This window comes from Somniosus microcephalus, chromosome 2, assembly GCF_052327205.1.
Source record: "Somniosus microcephalus isolate GS21.2 chromosome 2, FLI_Smic_1.0, whole genome shotgun sequence".
Taxonomy (NCBI): Eukaryota; Metazoa; Chordata; class Chondrichthyes; order Squaliformes; family Somniosidae; genus Somniosus; species Somniosus microcephalus.
In genome coordinates this window covers 314,483,998-314,502,676 of record NC_140988.1, presented here as the reverse complement: position 1 = coordinate 314,502,676, position 18,679 = coordinate 314,483,998, and the positions used below count along the sequence as shown (strand labels likewise).

At 42.4% G+C, this 18,679-nt stretch overlaps 1 protein-coding gene across 2 annotated transcripts in view; it reads right to left on the bottom strand.

Moving 5' to 3' along the window:
- The window catches only part of cntfr (ciliary neurotrophic factor receptor), a 346,559-nt gene extending 335,181 nt beyond the window's left edge, over positions 1-11,378 (bottom strand). For both annotated transcript variants that reach the window (XM_085974105.1, XM_085974111.1), the window contains exon 1: positions 11,244-11,378. The gene's annotated coding sequence lies outside the window, so the exon portion shown is untranslated. The remainder of the gene's footprint in view (positions 1-11,243) is intronic.
- Between the last annotated feature and the right edge of the window lie 7,301 nt (positions 11,379-18,679).

Below are 18,679 nucleotides of genomic sequence, written 5' to 3'. Positions count from 1 at the left end.
ATCACTTTTTTCCAATTTGATGTCGGATTGTAAGCCAATTGCTACCAAGTCAAGAAGATATAGTAGTCAGGATAGAGAATTTATTAATTCTGAAGTTCAACGTCTCTTATTGGAAGGAATCATTGAACCTAGTTGTTCGCCTTGGCGAGCACAGGTAGTTGTCACGACTAACGAGAGACACAAGAAACAAATGGTGATAGACTATTCCCAAACTATTAATAGGTATACTCAATTAGATGCGTACTCTTTGCCTAAGATTGATGAGCTTATCAACAAAGTATCTCAGTATAAGGTTTTTAGCACTATTGATTTAAAGAGTGCTTATCATCAGATTCCTATTGTTAAGAAGGATCAACCATATACGGCCTTTGAGGCTGGTGGAAAGCTGTATCAGTTTTGCCGAATACCATTTGGTGTTACTAATGGTGTTGCTTGTTTTCAACGGGCAATGGATGCTTTTATGAGTGATAACTCCCTCTCTGACACCTTTTCATACTTAGATGACATCACAGTGTGTGGCAAATCAAGGGTGGAGCATGATTCTAATTTAAAAAGATTCCTTCAAGCTGCGGAAAAAGTTGGTTTAACTTTTAACAAAGAGAAATGTATCTTTTCGACTACGGAGGTAAATCTATTGGGGTATATTATCTCAGGAAACAAGATTAAACCAGATCCAGAACGTCTGCGACCATTGATTGATTTACCTTGTCCTACTAATTCTAAGGCTTTGCAACGAGTTGTTGGACTGTTTTCTTATTATTCTAATTGGATTGCAAATTTTTCACGGAAGATCCGGCCTCTTATTTGGGTTACGACATATCCTCTATCATGGGAGGCCAGGACATGTTTTGAGAATTTAAAAAAAGGATATTTTAGGAGCAGTTGTGCATTGTATTGATGAGCAGGTTCCCTTTGTGATCGAGACGGATGCTTCGGATTTTGCAATTGGGGCTACTCTGAACCAAAATGGAAGACCTGTGGCCTTTTTCTCACGTACTTTGAACAATAGTGAAAAAAGACATTCTTCAATAGAGAAAGAGGCATACGCAATAGTAGAAGCATTGCGTAAATGGAGACATTATTTATCGGGGCGACATTTCACGTTGATAACTGATCAAAAATCTGTGTCCTTTATGTTTGATGTTAAACATTTTGGAAAGATTAAAAATGATAAAATAATGAGATGGAGGATTGAGTTGGCATGTTACCATTTTGACATAGTTTATCGTCCAGGGAAGGATAATGTTGCTGCTGATGCACTGTCGAGGGCTTATTGTTCTGTGATTCACGGAGATACGCTTATTAATCTTCACAATGCCTTATGTCATCCTGGGGTTACGAGGATGATGCACTTTGTACGCAGTAAGAACTTGCCTTTTTCAGTTGAAGACGTCAAGCGGATGACTTCATCATGTTCTATCTGTGCTCGGTGTAAACCGAATTTCTTTAAGCCTCAACGAGCTCATCTTATAAAGGCTACTTCTCCTTTTGAACGTTTGAGCGTCGATTTTAAGGGGCCTCTTCCTTCAACTACTCAAAACCGATATATATTTACTGTTGTGGATGAGTTTTCAAGGTTCCCTTTTGCTTTTCCTTGTGCAGATGTATCAGCTGCTACAGTTATTAAATGTCTGACTCAACTTTTTGTCATCTTTGGGATGCCTGCGCATATCCATTCGGATCAGGGAAGTTCTTCTATGTCTTCCCAGTTGAAGGAATACCTTCACAGTCGGGGAATTTCTACTAGTAGAACTACCCCGTATAATCCCCAGGGTAATGGACAGTGCGAACGATACAATGGGGTGATCTGGAAGGCAGTTATGTTGGCTTTGACATCCCGGAACCTTAAGAATACACAGTGGGAAATGGTACTGCCTGATGCCCTGCATTCCATTAGATCATTGCTTTCAACGGCTACTAATGTGACCCCCCCATGAAAGGCTCTTTAACTATCCGCGGAGATCTACTACGGGATATTCGGTACCTTCATGGCTTACTATGCAGGGACCTGTGCTGCTTCGACGCCATGTTAGATTGCCAAAATATGATCCTTTGGTGGAGCTGTTGGAGGCAAATTCCCAATATGCTCATATTCGATTCCAAGATGGGAAAGAAAGTACTGTTTCAATTAAAGACTTGGCTCCTTGTGGGGGCCAGCCCTCTTCTGAGGATATTAACAATAGTCATGATTCAGATAATGTGGATGCTGTTACAGATACTACGAATATTTCCAATCCGATTGCAGATAATTATACTTCTATTAGTCAGCCCTTGATAGATGTTTATGACCGTCCCAGTTTACCTTCTGATGGGATTTCTAATCCGGAAACCGTTGAAAATCGGGATATGGATAGCCTTCCTGCTGAAGATACTTCTGTGCCTTCTGGTGTGGGAGGGCAAGGAATTTCACCAAGGTTAAGAAGGTCGACACGAACAAGATATCCGGTCGACCGATTGAAAATGGACTTTTAAAATGATAGTAATGTTTTAAAATTGTTGAAATATTATAGTATATTGTTTTAGTTGAGAGATACTTAATACTTATGTGCAATGTTACTATTTGTTGTTGTTCACTTAGTATTGTGTCATGTGAACAGTTTTATTTTTGTTGTGCATAGTTTTAGTTGTAAATAATTAATTATAAATTATAAAGGTTATTTAGGTTGGAGTATATTTTAAAAGGAGGGGTGAATGTGGTGATTATTCCTTGTTTAGTAAAAGTATTGTGATTGGTTGTTTGTTAACTGCCTTGGGATCTATGTTGTAATCTCATTGGTAGTTGATGATCACATGATGTGTTGTGGCCACCTTAAATTCAGTTCTTTTCCAGCTTTGGTTGGGACTGGATGTGGGAAGATGTGCTGCAGATTTTAAAGTTAATAAAGCCTAGCTTTGGAAGGCAAATCTATTCTTTATTTCACCAACTAAATACATATTTTGGTTCTGTCTTCACAAAGGAGGACACAAATAACCTCCCAGAGATGCCGGGGAATACAGGGTCTGATGAAAGGGTGGAACTGAAAGAAATCAGTATTTGTAGGGAAATGGTGTTCGGGAAATTGATGGGACTGAAGGCCGATAAATCCCCAGGGCCTGATAATCTACATCCTAGGGTACTTAAGGAAGTGGCCCTAGAAATAGTAGATGCATTGCTGAGCATCTTCCAACATTCGATGGAATCTGGAACAGTACCCATGGATTGGAGGGTAGCTAATGTTAGCCACTATTCAAAAAAGGTGGTAGAGAGAAAAGGGGGAATTACAGACTGGTAAGCCTGACATCGGTAGTGGGGAAAATGCTAGAGTCCATTATAAAAGATGTAATAGCAGAGCACTTGGAAAACAGTGACAGGATCGGACAAAGTCAACATGGATTCACAAAAGGTAAATCGTGCTTGACTAATCGACTGGAATTTTTTGAGGATGTAACTGGTAAAATAGATAAGGGAGAACCAGTGGATGTGGTGTATCTGGACTTTCAGAAGGCCTTCGATAAGGTCCCGCATAAGAGATTAGTGTGTAAAGTTAAGACACATGAGATTGGGGGCAAGGTATTGACTTGGATAGAGAACTGGTTGGCAGACAGAAAGCTGGAATAAATGGGTCTTTTTCCGAATGGCTGGCAGTGACTAGTGGGGTACCGCAGGGATCGGTCCTTGGATCCCAGCTATTCACAATATATATAAATGATCTGGACAAGGGAACTAGATGTAATATCTCCAAATTTGCAGACGACACAAAGCTGGGTGGGCGTGTGTGCTGTGAGGAGAATGTCGAGAACTCCAGGATGATTTGGACATGTTGGGTGATTGGGCAGAAACATGGCAGATGCAATATAACGTGGATAAATGTGAGGTTATCCACTTTGGTGGCAAAAACAGGAAGGCAGATTATTATCTAAAATGGCAATAGATTGGGAGAAGGGGAAGTGCAACGAGACCTGGGTGTCCTTGTGCACCAGTCGCTGAAGGTAAACATGTAGATGCAGCAGGCGGTTAAGAAGGCAAATGGTATGTTGGCCTTCGTAGCAAGAGGGTTTGAGTACAGGAACAAGGATGTCTTGCTGCAGTTGTACAGGGCCTTGGTGAGATCACATCTTGAGTATTGTGTGCAGTTTTGGTCGCCTTATCTGAGGAAGGATGTTCTTGCCATGGAAGGAGTTCAGCGAAGATTCACCAGGCTGATACCTGGGATGGCAGGAATGACGTATGAGGAGAGATTAGGTTGATTGGACTTGTACTCGCTGGAGTTTAGAAGAATGAGAGGTGATCTCATTGAAGCTTATAAACTTCTGACAGGACTGGACAGACTAGATGCAGGAAGGATGTTCCCGATGGTCAGGGAGTCCAGAACCAGGGGACACAGTCTAAGGATAAAGGGTAGGCCATTTAGGACAGAAATTAGGAGGAATTTCTTCACCCAGAGAGTGGTGAACCTGTGGAACTCTCTACCACAGAAGGCAGTGGAGGCCAGTTCATTAAATATATTCAAGAAGGAGTTGGATATATTTCTTAAGGCTGAAGGGATCAAGGGGTATGGGGAGAAACCAGGGACCGGGTACTGAATTTGGATGATCAGCCATGATCGCATTGAATGGTGGAGCAGGCTCGAGGGGCCGAATGGCCTACTCCTGCTCCTATCTTCTATGTTTCTATGTTTCTATTTTTGGGTGAAGGGCAAAGGCCTATAATGAAGGATACCTGCAACAAGACCTGGACGACGTTCAGGCTTGGGCTGATAAGTGGCAGATAACATTCGCACCACACAAGTGCCAGGCAATTACTATCTCCAACAAGCGAGAGCCTAACCACCACCCCTTGACATTCAATGGCATTACCATCACCGAATCCCCCACTATCAACATCCTGGGGGTCACCATTGACCAGAAACTTAACTGGACCAGCCACATAAATACTGTGGCAACAAGAGCCGGTCAGAGGCTGGGTATTCTGCGATGAGTGTCTCACCTCCTGACTCCCCAAAGCCTTTCTACCATCTACAAGGCACAAATTCAGGAGTGTGATGGAATACTCTTCACTTGCCTGGATGAGTGCAGCTCCAACAACACTCAAGAAGGTCGACACCATCCAGGACAAAGCAGCCCGCTTGATTGGCAGCCCATGCACCACCTTAAACATTCACTCCCTCCACCTCCGGTGCACTGTGGCTGCAGTGTGTACCATCTACAAAATGCACTGCAGCAACTCACCAAGGCTTCTTCGGCAGCACCTCCCAAACCCGCAACCTCTACCACCTAGACAAGGGCAGCAGGCGCATGGGAACACCACTACCTCCAATTTCCCCTCCAAGTCATGCACCACCTGACTTAGAAGTATATCGCCGATCCTTCATCGTCGCTGGGTCAAAATCCTGGAACTCCCTCCCTAACAGCACTGTGGGAGCACCTTCACCACACGGACTGCAGTGGTTCAAGAAGGTGGCTCACCACCACCTTCTCAAGGGCAATTAGGGATGGGCAATAAATGCTGGCCTTGCCAGTGACACCTACATCCCATAATCTAATAAAAAAAATGTTTTTAAACAACCATGTTTAAAAACTAGGAGAGAAAAGGTGGTAAGTCAAGAATATCGGTGAAGTGATGCTAAACTTGGGTTTTAAAAGCCTATGGGTGCAAGAGGAAGGGAAGACTGAGAAAGTAAGGACTTTGACAGTTTTGAGGTCATGAGAAGGAAGGAGTTTGAGTGCAATGAATTTTGCATCTCAACACAATAAAGAAGAATGTGTTGAGAAGAATGTAACTAGTGTGTCATATAATAATGTGTGGATTTCAGGTGGCTGACTTTATTTTTACTCTTGATTACTAACATGATTTTTTTTTTAATGTTGTGCATTAAAGAACTATCTCAAGGTAATTTATCCATTCCTTTGTTACCTCTGGCCAGACTTTCATTTTCCACCTTCCATAAACTTGAGCTCATCCCAAACTCTGCTGCCCGTATCCTAACTCGCACCAAGTCCCATTCAACCATTACCCCTGTACATTGGCTCCTGGTCCAGCAATGCCTCTGTTTTAAAATTCTCATCCTTGTTTTCAAATCACTCCATGGCCCCGCCCCTCCCTATCTCTATAACCTCCTCCAAGATCTTTGTGCTCCTCGATTTTAATCGCTCCACCATTGTTTGCCATGTCTTCAGCTGCCTAGGCCCTGGAATTCCCTCCCTAAACCTCTCCGCCTCTCTCTCTCCTCCTTTAAGACACTCCTTAAATCCTACCTCTTTGACCAAGCGTTTGGTCATCTGCCCTAATATCCTCTTATGTGGCTCGGTGTCAAATTTTTTTTGATAATGTTTCTGTGAATTGCCTTGGAACATTTTACTATATTAAAGGCACTATATAAATGCAAGTTGTTTTGTTATAATGGAACCTACTCCCACGCCTCTATCGATACTGTTCTTCAACTATCCAGTAAGGGTGCAAATCAGCATCTTTGATGACTGGCTCTCATATTTTCCTTCACCTACTCCTGATTTATTTTTCCATTTGTTCTTGGAATGTGGGTAGCACTGGCAAGGCCATATCTTCTACCCATCCTTAGTTGCCCTGAGACAGCAATGTTGGGAACTTCTTATTGGACCTCACCCACCTAATGGCCTGATAGAAATCAAGATCTCATTGTGTGGGGAATTGTGACCACAAGCCAGCCATAAAGTGGCACAGAATGTTCATTTGCCAATACACCATCAGACAACCCTATGCTAACTTAGTTTACTGAAGTCAAGGGGGGGTCATTTTAACTTTTATCGTCAGGCAATTAATGGGTGGTCATCAATGGGCAGCCTGCTTTACACCTCCCCTGAAAAGTCAATGGAAAAAAAATGGGCCGAGTGTAAATGGTATGGAAAATAAAATCTTGGCTCCTCTGTAATGTCTATATTGCTAACTCATACCTCTACACGACAACATGGAAGTTGTTTTATTTAGATATTTGCCTGAAAAATCTATTCCATGTAAACAATTTACTTTTGTGTAAAAAGACAAAACCGGAGGTAAGATCTGTGGTAGAAATTTGTTTTTTATTAAAGTTACGAATCCGGAGTGGTTAATTAGTTGACCCAAAACCAGATCACAAGTTCAAGGCTCAGAAATACATGTTGGTCAGACTGTAATGTCTTAAGTTGATTATGTTTCACCAGTACTCGTCACAGCCTCTGTGGAGCACCATACAGAAGGAGCGCGATCTCGAGGCGAAGAGGGACAGGCATCACTTGACCTGCACCACCTGAATTGCAGCCCCTGTGTGGCACTGAGGCAATCCATTGCCTTGCCTATCCACTCTCCTGGATGGAGGAGGTGGGAGAGGAAGAAAAATTAGATGAAAAAAAGTAAACCATATGATGTTTGCTCAGGAACTCTGAATTTACTGTAGGAAATGACTCCTTATCTTAGTAAAGATAAGCTGAGAGCAACTGACCTAGACATTGTGCCTGTGCAGGTCAATCTCCAAAACCTAATCAGCAGCGGGGAGGACATTGATTTGATTTTAACTATATCTGACAGAGTTAGTGGGTATTAAATTACCTGATACATGAGTGGAAAATTGCACACAAATACTTTGTGTGATATTATATATGTTTAATTAACAAAGGGTGTTAATAATTTGGGTTGAAAGCAATTATTTTCACCTTTTCTGGCCCCGGATATCTCCTTAATTGGCTAATTAACCAACCACTTAGTCTCATCTGAAAGTAGTTAGAGGATTCCATTTTGGTTGTACACAGAGATTTTTCAGTCTATTATCTCAGTGTTTGAACACAATCAATCTCCCAACTCCATACTTTGATGGTTGAATGATTTAAGCACTTTACTATATCCTTTAATGATGGCTTGGCGTTTGCACTGAAGAATGTGATAATTTCTTTTGTATTTAGCCTTATAATTTTTATCATTCTTAATCTGCGGCCTTTCAAAGCAGTTTGGTGTCTTATCAAAGTGGTCATCACTGCGGAAGAGCGAAGGATTTACCTACGGTCTTGTTATTTGGGCATTTGCCCTTCATCTGAATTTACCTGTCAATCCTGTAACTGATCAGTTTGCAACTTTGTTTCCATGTCACCTGCAGCATCTCAGTGAGACCCCCACCAATCTATTTTCTTTTTTTATTATTGTTTTCTGCCGCTTCTGTAAGCAGAAGAAGGGGAGTGAAGAGGGTTGTGACAATATAAAACAGTGATAGTCAGTTAGTTGCATATTCCTCACTGACTATTTGGAGACCAGACCTGCACTTTAGATATGGGAGCCATGGGTAGACAGATAAATTCTGTATTCTCTCTCCCCCTTCTGTGCCATTCTCCAGGCTGCTCTCTGTCCCTAACCATACAAAAGTGTCACTAAACTAACCATACTACCTTTTATGATTATGGAATTTTAATATAATTTTATGAAGTTAAGCAGAGAAATAGACGGATGTCTGGTCTGAACAGCATCAGCCAATTCTGTCCAGATGCACTGTAACTGTTTGAAATGTTAAGTTGCATTAAAATCAGAGTCAATTATATTCCCCAGCATTTATAACTACAATAGCTGCCCTTCATGACAGTTTAAGATTATGTGCATCTCTTGAAATGGCTTCAATTAAATTAAACCATGGCTGCTTGCCTTGTCATTTTCCCCAATGTGGCAACATCCATATCATAGATCTGCACCAGCAAAGACCTGGGAGCCGATTGCCCACCCTGCCTTCTCAGGCAGGAGATGGAGAGAAGAGAATGGAAATAAAGTGAATGCAAACTTTTAAGCAGCATTAGCCAAATCCTTCAGCTTTAATCAATGTTGAGCTGAAATTCCAATTTTCCTAATCATTTACACCTTGTCCTGTTCAATTTATTCACCAATCCCAAGACTCTCTTCCTTACTTTTATAAGTTGATGTAGCATGACGATCAACACAATAAGATTTAATTCAGTAAAAATTCTATTTGGTTAAATACAGCCTCTTTTTAAAGCCAACTGCAAGAGCCACATTTGCATGCTACAGCAAGTGGCTTATTAAAGTGAGTTTTAATATGGTTTCTCTATTTGAGAGTGAGCCCCAAACAAAGGGTGTATAATGAGGGGTCAAGGCACAAGATACGAGTGTCATTAGGCAGAAAAAAATATTTAATCTTTGAAGCCACATCATTTTGTTTTAGTGCCTCAGGAGCACACTTACTAATAAAGAATAATCGTCAAGTTCTATGGGTGATAGTTTGTTTTCTACAATGATACGCGATGTAGTTTTACTACAAAACGTATCCTCCTCTGAAGTCCATGATATTCTACAATGTGCCTTTGGAAGTTGTGCAGAGCAAGTATCACGGTGAGAGGTAGCTGTATTCACGCTTGGGGAGCATTTGCATTGTGCAAGGGACTGAAGCCACAGAAGATTAAGATTCAAGATAATTACAGCAAGAAAACGAAAACCCTCAACATCAGATGCAGCTTTTGGACAAAAGCTTCTCCCTTTTATATTCTAACACAAAACAGAAGGCATGCACTTTGCTTTACAAACTATTGTAACTCCAATCAACTGCAGTAAACAAAACATAATCTGAACTGCAGCCTCAGTAATTATTCACTTGTATTAAATATTTGGTGGCATATTCTGTGCTAGAATCCACCTTGCAACTCATTTTTGGAGTACTTCCACTCCAAGCTGCCCTTTTTTCAGCCGTGCACACAGGCTCCCTCATAGTTCCCCATCGACACATCCAGAGAAAACCTCAGCCTTTCCCACTTCTCACAACAACCTTCATGTTGCAGCCAGCTGCAAAATAATTGCGCTTATAAACTACTCAAGTAATTCACGTCACATCGAGGACAGGATTTCAGACAAACCTTACCAGGAATCATTTGGGATCAAATTCAATATAATTTTTGTAGTACAAGATATCCCAGACAATCTGAGACACATGAAAAGCCTATACAAGCATACATGGCACGAGTATTTTACAAACAGCATTTTCCTTCGGCACACGGTTTAAAACTGTTTGCTTGATAGAAACAGTTGAATAAAGGGGACACTTTTCTCGTTCACAGGATGTGTTCCTGCTGAGAGCGTTTCTACAAGAGCAGAAAGATTTTTTTCAGTTCTACATGAGTCATCGCATAAAAAAAATCAAATATTCATTCACAGATCTCATACCCTGAGGGTCATTTTTGTTGCGTTCTGACTTTAAATGAATGTTATGATCCTTGTAAACAATATGACATTTTTCTTATAAACACCTGCCTGTGCAGATGATTGCAGTGAATTAGTGAAACAGAGGGACTCACATCGTGCCACCCCATTTTGAATTATAGCTCTCATTAAAATTATAGCACAGAATAAATTACCTGATAGACTTTTCCACAAAACAAATGAGTAAATGGGCTGTCATTCCTATTAAATGATAGCACTGCAGCATCCAGGAAGGCTTCTGGCTTTATTGGAAAACACAAAGGTCAGTCCAAAGGGACAGACAGTCAGTCCTGAAGTCTCTCCATCTCAGATGCACTGAATCTCAGTTTCAACACTTAGCCTTCAGTCCACCCACTCCTGACTCTAAAAGCATCATGTTTGGAGAAATAAAGAAAACAGGATACTCTAAAGCTGTTGGCAGCTGAATTTAAAAATTCCCCCTTCAGCATACATTTAGATTTGCTTAAAAGCTCTCTTGAAACTGACTAACAGTCATGCCCTGCTAATAAACAGTGTTGGAAGATTAGCAATTAGCAGCTAGCAGTGATAAGCTAAGCAGCCCCTGATCTGAAGGTTTTTTGGAAGTAATGGAGCACTAGCAGAGAGAAAAAAAGAGGAAAAAGCAAGAGGATTTCCGCTAAATCTAATCAATCAGGAATGCATAATAGCTTCCATGCAGAACTGCTGACACTGGGTCACCAGCTTCTGTGACCCCTAAACACAAGACCAGCACTACAAAAAAAGATGAGAGAATCCGAGCTAATTGTCTAGCAGTGCAGTGCTTTCTTCACTTTCACCCAGCAATACAGCTTCAACCACACCCGCACATTTCATGACAATCCAGTGAAACATCTTTCATCCTCTTTATTTTAATTTTTCCCCCCTCTAAACTCCCGCTGTCTCACCAGCAAACGTGCAAGGCAAAAATGGAGAAAAAAAATATAGTATTTAAATGAAAGCATTTCTGAGACAATGTTGCATTTTAAATATAATATGCTGAGCCCATAAAAGAAAAATATAAGCAGCACATTCAAGCTTGTTGTCATCTTGTGAAATCTTTACTTACTGAAAACGCTCTCACAGTAGCACCTCAGCAGAAGAGAAAGTTGCCAGATTATTGCTACTTTGCCACCAGCTGCTCTGCACTGGATGCAGAATAAAGCACTTTTAAGCTCCAGAGCCTCACCATGTGACCAGGCAGTCATTTGTGATGGGCAGAATAAATTATCAGACGAGCCGTGCACCCCCTAGCCAATGTTTGGGGAAGTGTAGCTTTTTCAAAAAAAAAATCACCGGTGTCTGCCAAACCTCCTAGAGCTCAGCCTCCAGTCAAACGCACAGAAGATAAAACATCTTCTCAAGTACACATATTACAAATATGTATCTGCTCTTCCAGGGTTATTGAATTTTGTAGGAAATTGAAGATTTTTTTTGATAGTGAGGTGTGTGTGTGGGGTGTGGGGTGGGTGGTGGTGGAAGTTTAATCGATTGGGGAAGTCTTAAGTTTATTTCTTTGTGTGTGTTTTTTTTCTCTCTTTAACCCTCTCTGCTTGGAATGCAAGCTCGGAGTTGGTTTCTAAAGCACAGCAGCTAAACACACAGTACACATTAACAAATCAATACAAACAAAGGTCCTCGAGTCGCTGCATAAAACATGAGGCTCTTCTGAGGCTCTTTATCCTAATTGAGCTCTGATCCTGCCACCTCATTCAGAACGCAATATCTGCTGTCTCAGCTGACAAGTGTGGGGAGATTATGTATATGCATATACATATATATTTATATACATGCCAGAAATATGGAAATGATATCTATTTTTCTATGATTGCTCCATTTTCCTGCACAGCTGCTGTATTCATTCACTCAAAGTGCTTAAGAGTGCTGTTTATTTGAACTGTCTTAAAATTTGACATTCTTTTAAACATCTTTTTTCCGTAGATCTTTGACCAACTTTCCTTACAAGGCTTAGCACAAATTTAACTATCAGCTGTAGAATTATAAGAAAAGTAAGCCATTAGTTTGATGTGGCCTTTAAAACAGATTCAAAAAGCAAAGTCGACTCTCACTAGATACTGGTAAGCGCTACAAAGATGCTCCAGTGTCCTGAAACGGTTGACAGACCCTTTAATTTTATCCTTTCTTCCTTTCTCTACTCCCTCTGTTTCATTTTCTCAACTGCTCTTTTCAACCTTACTGGAGATCTGCTTGGTCCTTCACCTCGGTTTCTCAAAAAACTCAACAAAACTGGTTCGAAGCACCTGGATGAACCTACGGATAAAAATAGTTCCTAGTCACTGTAACACCTAACTGCTGAAGTTTTTACCTATGGTTGCTGTAAGAAGATTGCTGCCCTGTATTGCTATTACTATTATTGAAAGTTTTGACAGGGTCAGTAAGGTTTCCGCAGGACATCTGAAACTAGCACAAAATAAGAATTTTTCTCTTACTAGTGCATTCGAATTTGATAAACGTGTAGCCGTTTTGCCAAGAAATGCTATGCTTGGCTGGGGATTTTTAATCTTCAGAATGAAACAGCCAATTTGCAAATCTTTATACCACATTTAATCATTCACTCGGCAATTCAATCTAAACAGTAATAGCAGAAAACACTTAAGAAAATCGTATTTCACGCAAAAGTGATTAGACTTCTAAAAGCATGCTTGAAGTTTGGCAGCATTTTGTGTATTTAATGTGCTGATCATTAAAGAAATTCTCCAACCTAAATTACTAACAGGAGAACTATTAAAACTCAAGCAAGTAATTGATGCTGAGAGCGGTAGTACTCTAATACCACTGCCAGACTTTACAATAATACACTTGGTCTCTTTCATATCATCTGCTCCTCTTTACACGTGTTTGTGTTAACACAATCCTTTTTACACTTTTGCTATCATTCCCCGTCTTAATTGTATCGTGTACAGAAAATCCTAAAAAAAAGAATGCATTTAAAAAATAGTGAAAGGTTTCCTTGATGGTTCAATGGATAAAAGTGTTGCATGGTGTGCTACTGAGCCTTACAGAATAGGGAAGTCCCAGGTGTAATGGCCGGCCTGTGCTGAGTTACCCAACCTCGGCTGAGGCAAGGGTGGAGATGTGACCTCTGAACTAAGGAGGGGGGAAAAATATCATCCTGCTTTTGACCGGTACTTATTGACCCGTGTTGTAAAGTGCAAGTATATGAATATTGAGTGTGGGCAATGTTTGGTATACCTGTGATGCATCCCACGGTCAAATAGTCTGGACTGAAGTTTAAAGAATTGTCACATGGACACGATAAAAAAAAGAGTTACTGGAGGAATTTTACTCCAGCTTGAATAACTGTTATCACAAGAGGGGGAAGAAAAGGGAATGAAATGAGTGGGGAAAAGGAATGTTTAGGGCTATTAAAGTCCTTTAGTGTCTTCAATTGTATTATGAGCTCTTGGTCTTTCCCTTGATCTCACTGAACTCCCTGGGGGAGAAATTGGGTTGAGCCACAAACGGGGCGCCAAGCTCGCCTGGGCGCCAGATTTAGCGCAGCGTTTGGAGCAGTAGTGACCGCTGGAAATTCAGCTTGAGCACCCCAAGAGGGACACGGGGCGAGGCTCGAGGCGCTCCGCGTCCCTCTTAGGGCGCTGAAACTGAATATCGCAGCGCAACATGCCGCAGCGCCACACGCTGCGGCACGGCACGCTGCGGTACTGCAGGCCTTCCTCCCATTCTTAAGGGGGAGGGGCCTGCACCAGCGTGATGAGCGATCGCGAGTGCCAGCAAAAGAGCCCGGCACCGAGGAGAAGTGCCGGGCTCTCGGAAAACAGCCGGCAATGCCGCGGGGGGCGATCAGGAGGCCGGGGACGGAGGTGCTGGCAGGCGGCCGCCGGAAAAAACGGCCGCCCTGCACCTCCACCTGAATTTGCGCCACTGCCGCCACAGGTAAGCCCCGTGAACTGGGCGCGATTAGCGAGCGGCGCTACAGAGGCGGTCGCTGCCAAATATCAAGGTCGGGGTGGTAGCGGGGCGCTGCGCACACCGATGACATCATCGGAGGTGGCGCAGCGCAACAGGTTAACGCCGCCATTAGCGCCCCAGCTAAATATCACGGGAGGCGCGGCCAGTGGTGCTAAAGCCACTGAGTGCCCTCTTTAGGCGCTAACTGGTGGCGCAGCCCACTGAATTTCTAGGCCCTAATGTTTTAGTCTAGGTCTCAGCCATGCTCCTTTCAGTTTGTAGCTGTTTGTATTGTCATTCCGTACCGGAGTGCATGTGAAGAATTTAGATATTAAACTAATGGAAAATAAGCTCAAGAATTTGAACTTTTAATAATAAAGCTGTAGAAATTATATATTCTTTCAATGTTCTCTTCTCCACTCCTGTAGACACTAACTCTTGCTGGGGTACAGTACCAGACCTTACCCAAGTGCCCATTCTACAAATACGACAGTGAATATCGTGGGCATTACAGCGAAGCCCAATACTGTCCTCAGCCAATGACCACATATACTCATTGCAGGGGTCACTGGATGGTGATCGAGAGCAGGAACCCTGACTTGTATCCTCCTATCTCTAGCTCAAAAGCTCTTGGGCCATTTGTAGAACCCACAACCACTGCCTTCAAATCAAATCAAATCAAATCAACTTTTATTGTCATTGTTAGTGCACAAGTGCAGTACAACGAAATGTAGGCTTGCGGCTCCCGAGAGTGTACATTTGGATTAAGACATTTAAACATTCAACATACATTTGGCTTGTAGTATATTAACATAAATATAACCATAATAAAGTGCATTGGCAGATGTGCAGGCTTTAGAGTTTATTTGTGGAGTTCAGTAGGATGACAGCCCTGGGAAAGAAGCTGTTCCTAAATCTGGTCGTACGGGTGCGAATGCATCTGTAGCGTCTCCCAGATGGCAGGAGGGCGAACAGACTGTGGCTGGGGTGGGTAGGGTCTTTGATGATGGACCGTGACCTCCGTAGACAGCGTTTCTGGTATATGTGCTCTATGGTCGGTAGCTGGGTGCCGGTAATGCGTTGGGCAGTTTTGACTACCCGCTGCAGGGCTTTCCGGTCATAGTAGCTACAGCTGCCATACCATACTGTGATACAGTTTGTCAGGATGCTCTCTATAGTGCAGCGGTAAAAGTTAGAGAGGATCAGGGGTGACAGATTACATCCCTTCAGCCTCCTTAGGAAATATAGGCACTGCTGGGCCTTCTTCACCAGAGAGGAGGTGTTGAGGGACCAGGAGAGGTCTTCCGTGATGTGGACTCCGAGGAACTTAAAGCTGTCCACCCTTTCCACCACAGCCCCATTGATGTGGATGGGGGTGTGACTTCCGCCTTTGGACTTCCTGAAGTCCACAATGATTTCTTTTGTTTTCTTGGTGTTAAGGGCCAGGTTGTTATGGGCACACCACTTCATGAGATGCTGGACCTCCTCCCTTAGCTGAGATCAGATAGCAGAGCACAGTTGTGACATCAAAGCTGAGACCTTATGGTCTATGTACCACACCAAACTAAGATCAGCTAAAGCTGTCAGGATTTTAAAGCACAGATGAATCATGATCTTTTAAAATATTAAGTTTGATTTGAACTGTTCCTGCCTTTACCTGGTGTCTGCTGATTCTAGATTTCTCTACAATAAGAAGGCACATTAGGGCTGTGGTGACCGGGCGGAACTGCCTATCCGTATACTTATGCAATATAGACAGGACCATGAGTAGTTCCTGCAACAGATTGATCGATGTAAAGGAAGAGTCTTGCTGTGCTCTCAATTTGAAACTGTCACACTCTCGCTATGGCACTACCAGATGAAAGTAGAGACTTTTCCTGTGTGCGGATAAATCCCTTACCAAATCTGCATAAAGGAACTACTCCTGGCGCTTTACAAACTTCAAAAAATGTATGGGTGGCTGTTCGCAGTAAGCCGCTACAACTTTAATGTGTGCTGGTAAAACAGCACTAGTTCAGCTCTAGGCAGGTTAAACCACTGTACTATGATGAGAGAGAAGCATGCACATGTGGTTCTGATAATGCCTGGCTCTCTGTTCAAGATATATACTCTATAGGGAAACAACTGGATGAGAGCCTGATTGTTTCTCAGCCAAATTGGTACAACTGGAGTGAAGAGGAAGTGGGTTGGCACTGGAATTCTCTTGGATAAGTGTTGTTCCTTTATCTGGTGTCAGCTGTATGTATATCTCACCGGTGACTGGGGGTATAAAATAATGGTCCCACCAGAAGAATGGCTCAAGCAAAAGCAATCAGGTGTAATAGAATACAAACATTGTAGGTATACTGTGTGATACAGATCAGAAACTGAGCAACAAGACCTGAGCACATAATCCAGGCTGACACTCCAGTGCAATACTGAGGGAATGCTGCACTGTCAGAGACACTGTCACTGTCTTTCAGATGAGACCTTAAACTGATGAGAGCTTACACTTAAACTTAGTCAGGCCTCTCAGGTGGACGTAAAAGACCCCATGGCACTATTCAAAGAAGAGCAGTGGAGTTCTCCCTGGTGTCCTGGCCAATATTTATCCCTCAACCAACATCACTAAAACAGATTTTCTGGTCATTGTCACATTGCTGATTGTGGGACCTTGCTGGGTGCAAATTGGCTGCCATGTTTCCTACATTGCAACAGAGACTACACTTCAAAAATACTTAGCTGGCTGTGAAGTGCTATGGGATGTCCTGAGGCTGTGAAAGGCGCTATATTAAAGCAAGTTCTTTCTTTGTTTTAACTGTATGGATGCTACATTTGGACTAAGCACCTTGAGCTGCAGAGGAGAAAAATGAGCTAGGGTTCTTAACCCTCGCCATTATCCAGTGACCGACCCCTTCGGGAAGTCCCAATGTGCATACACTGAGTGAGGACAGGATTGGACTCAGCTAAATTATCCCAATAGTCAAATAATCTGTCAACATTTACAGTCTAATCTCACACATGAAGAATTGTCACTTGAGTGAGGTAACATGAGAAGAAACAAAGGGGATGAACATTGACAAAGGAACAAAAATTGAAGGAAAGGAGAAATGAGATGGAAAGAATAAGGAATGACACAAGTGTGCAAGCGAGAAATGGAGAAAATTGCTATCATCCAGCAAGTGAGTGTTAGGGTGTTAGGTTTAGGCAAGTCATATTCAAAGATTGCCAAAGTTATAAATCCACCACTCGTAAGTACAAGGCATGTGCTGCGAGGGCTCAAACTCACAAATTTGGTGTAGGCATACACATGTTGTGCCAGTCTTTCATGCAAGTATAAGAGCATTGAAAATTGACTGTCTTTGGTGAGATATTGTATTAATTATACATATCCTACTTGTAAAAAAGTGTGCAGTTGAAGGCTACAAGACAGATGAATTTTAAAGAATTTAGTTGACTTTCTTTTTGTGTGGTTTTCACCCAGCAGGGACTGAAGAACAAGGTAGCTGAAATGCAGAGAAAGTGTTTATTTACCAAATGATTGTAAGCAGGAGGTTATGGAATGCCTTCAGATGGCAACAATGAAAAGACTTTGCTTTTCTGGTGAGAGAACCTAGCAATTTGTAGAAAATTAAAATTATATTATTTATGCCAAAAATAAAAGAGCACTGCAACCACAGGCAAACACAAGGGAATCCAATCATAGTTCAGCCTCCCTAGTCATTAATTGAACCAATACTTCAGGAACAATTCTCATCGCACATCAGGCCTTACTTTACCCAATATTCTGCTCGTAATGTGTTGACTCTTCCTGTACCTCATCAAGTCATTATTCTTCACTTATGACTCTAGGCAGGGAGTGTCAGCAGGCTATTCGACCATCAGAGTTTACCCTCTATCCTGCCCTCACTGAATGTCCACAATACACAACAGCTGAAGGCTCTGCCCCCAATGATGGAGCAGAGAAAAGAACTGGAGGAGTGGAGGGTGCACACTGGCACATAGGGATGGAAGCAGTGTCACGGTCCAATACTTGGAACCAAATGAGTGCTATGTCATGGAGCTGAACCACAGAGGAGAGATAGTGGAGGAGGAAGGAAAGGTCAACCATACAAAACACCAAGGAGAGGTTGAGGCAAACATGGAGGGCAAGCACACCACTGTTGTTGTAACAAAGGGTGTTGTAGGTGACTTTGGCCAAAGTGATCTTAGTGCTGTGGGCAGGGCAGGGCAGGGCAAGGCACAAACTGAACTGAACAGGGAGTCATGGAGAAGGTGAGCCCAGAGAGCTGAGTGGTAAGGAAAGCTAGTGAGGAAAGGGAAGCAATTGGAGAGGATGGAGGGTTTGAGCATGGGCTTTTTGAGAAGGGTATGAAGATGGCAGTTTTGAAGGGTGGAGGAACAGAGCCTGATGAAAGGGACTCATTGACAATGTCAGTAAGCATTGGGATAAGTATGGTTATGTGGTCACGAGTTTGGTTGGGATGTGTTCAAAGGAGAGGAAATGGGTGTCATGGATAAGATAAGCCTGAAAAGAACAGGGGGGGAAATGAGAGAGAAGGCACACAATGATATGGCATCGTGTCTGGGATAAAG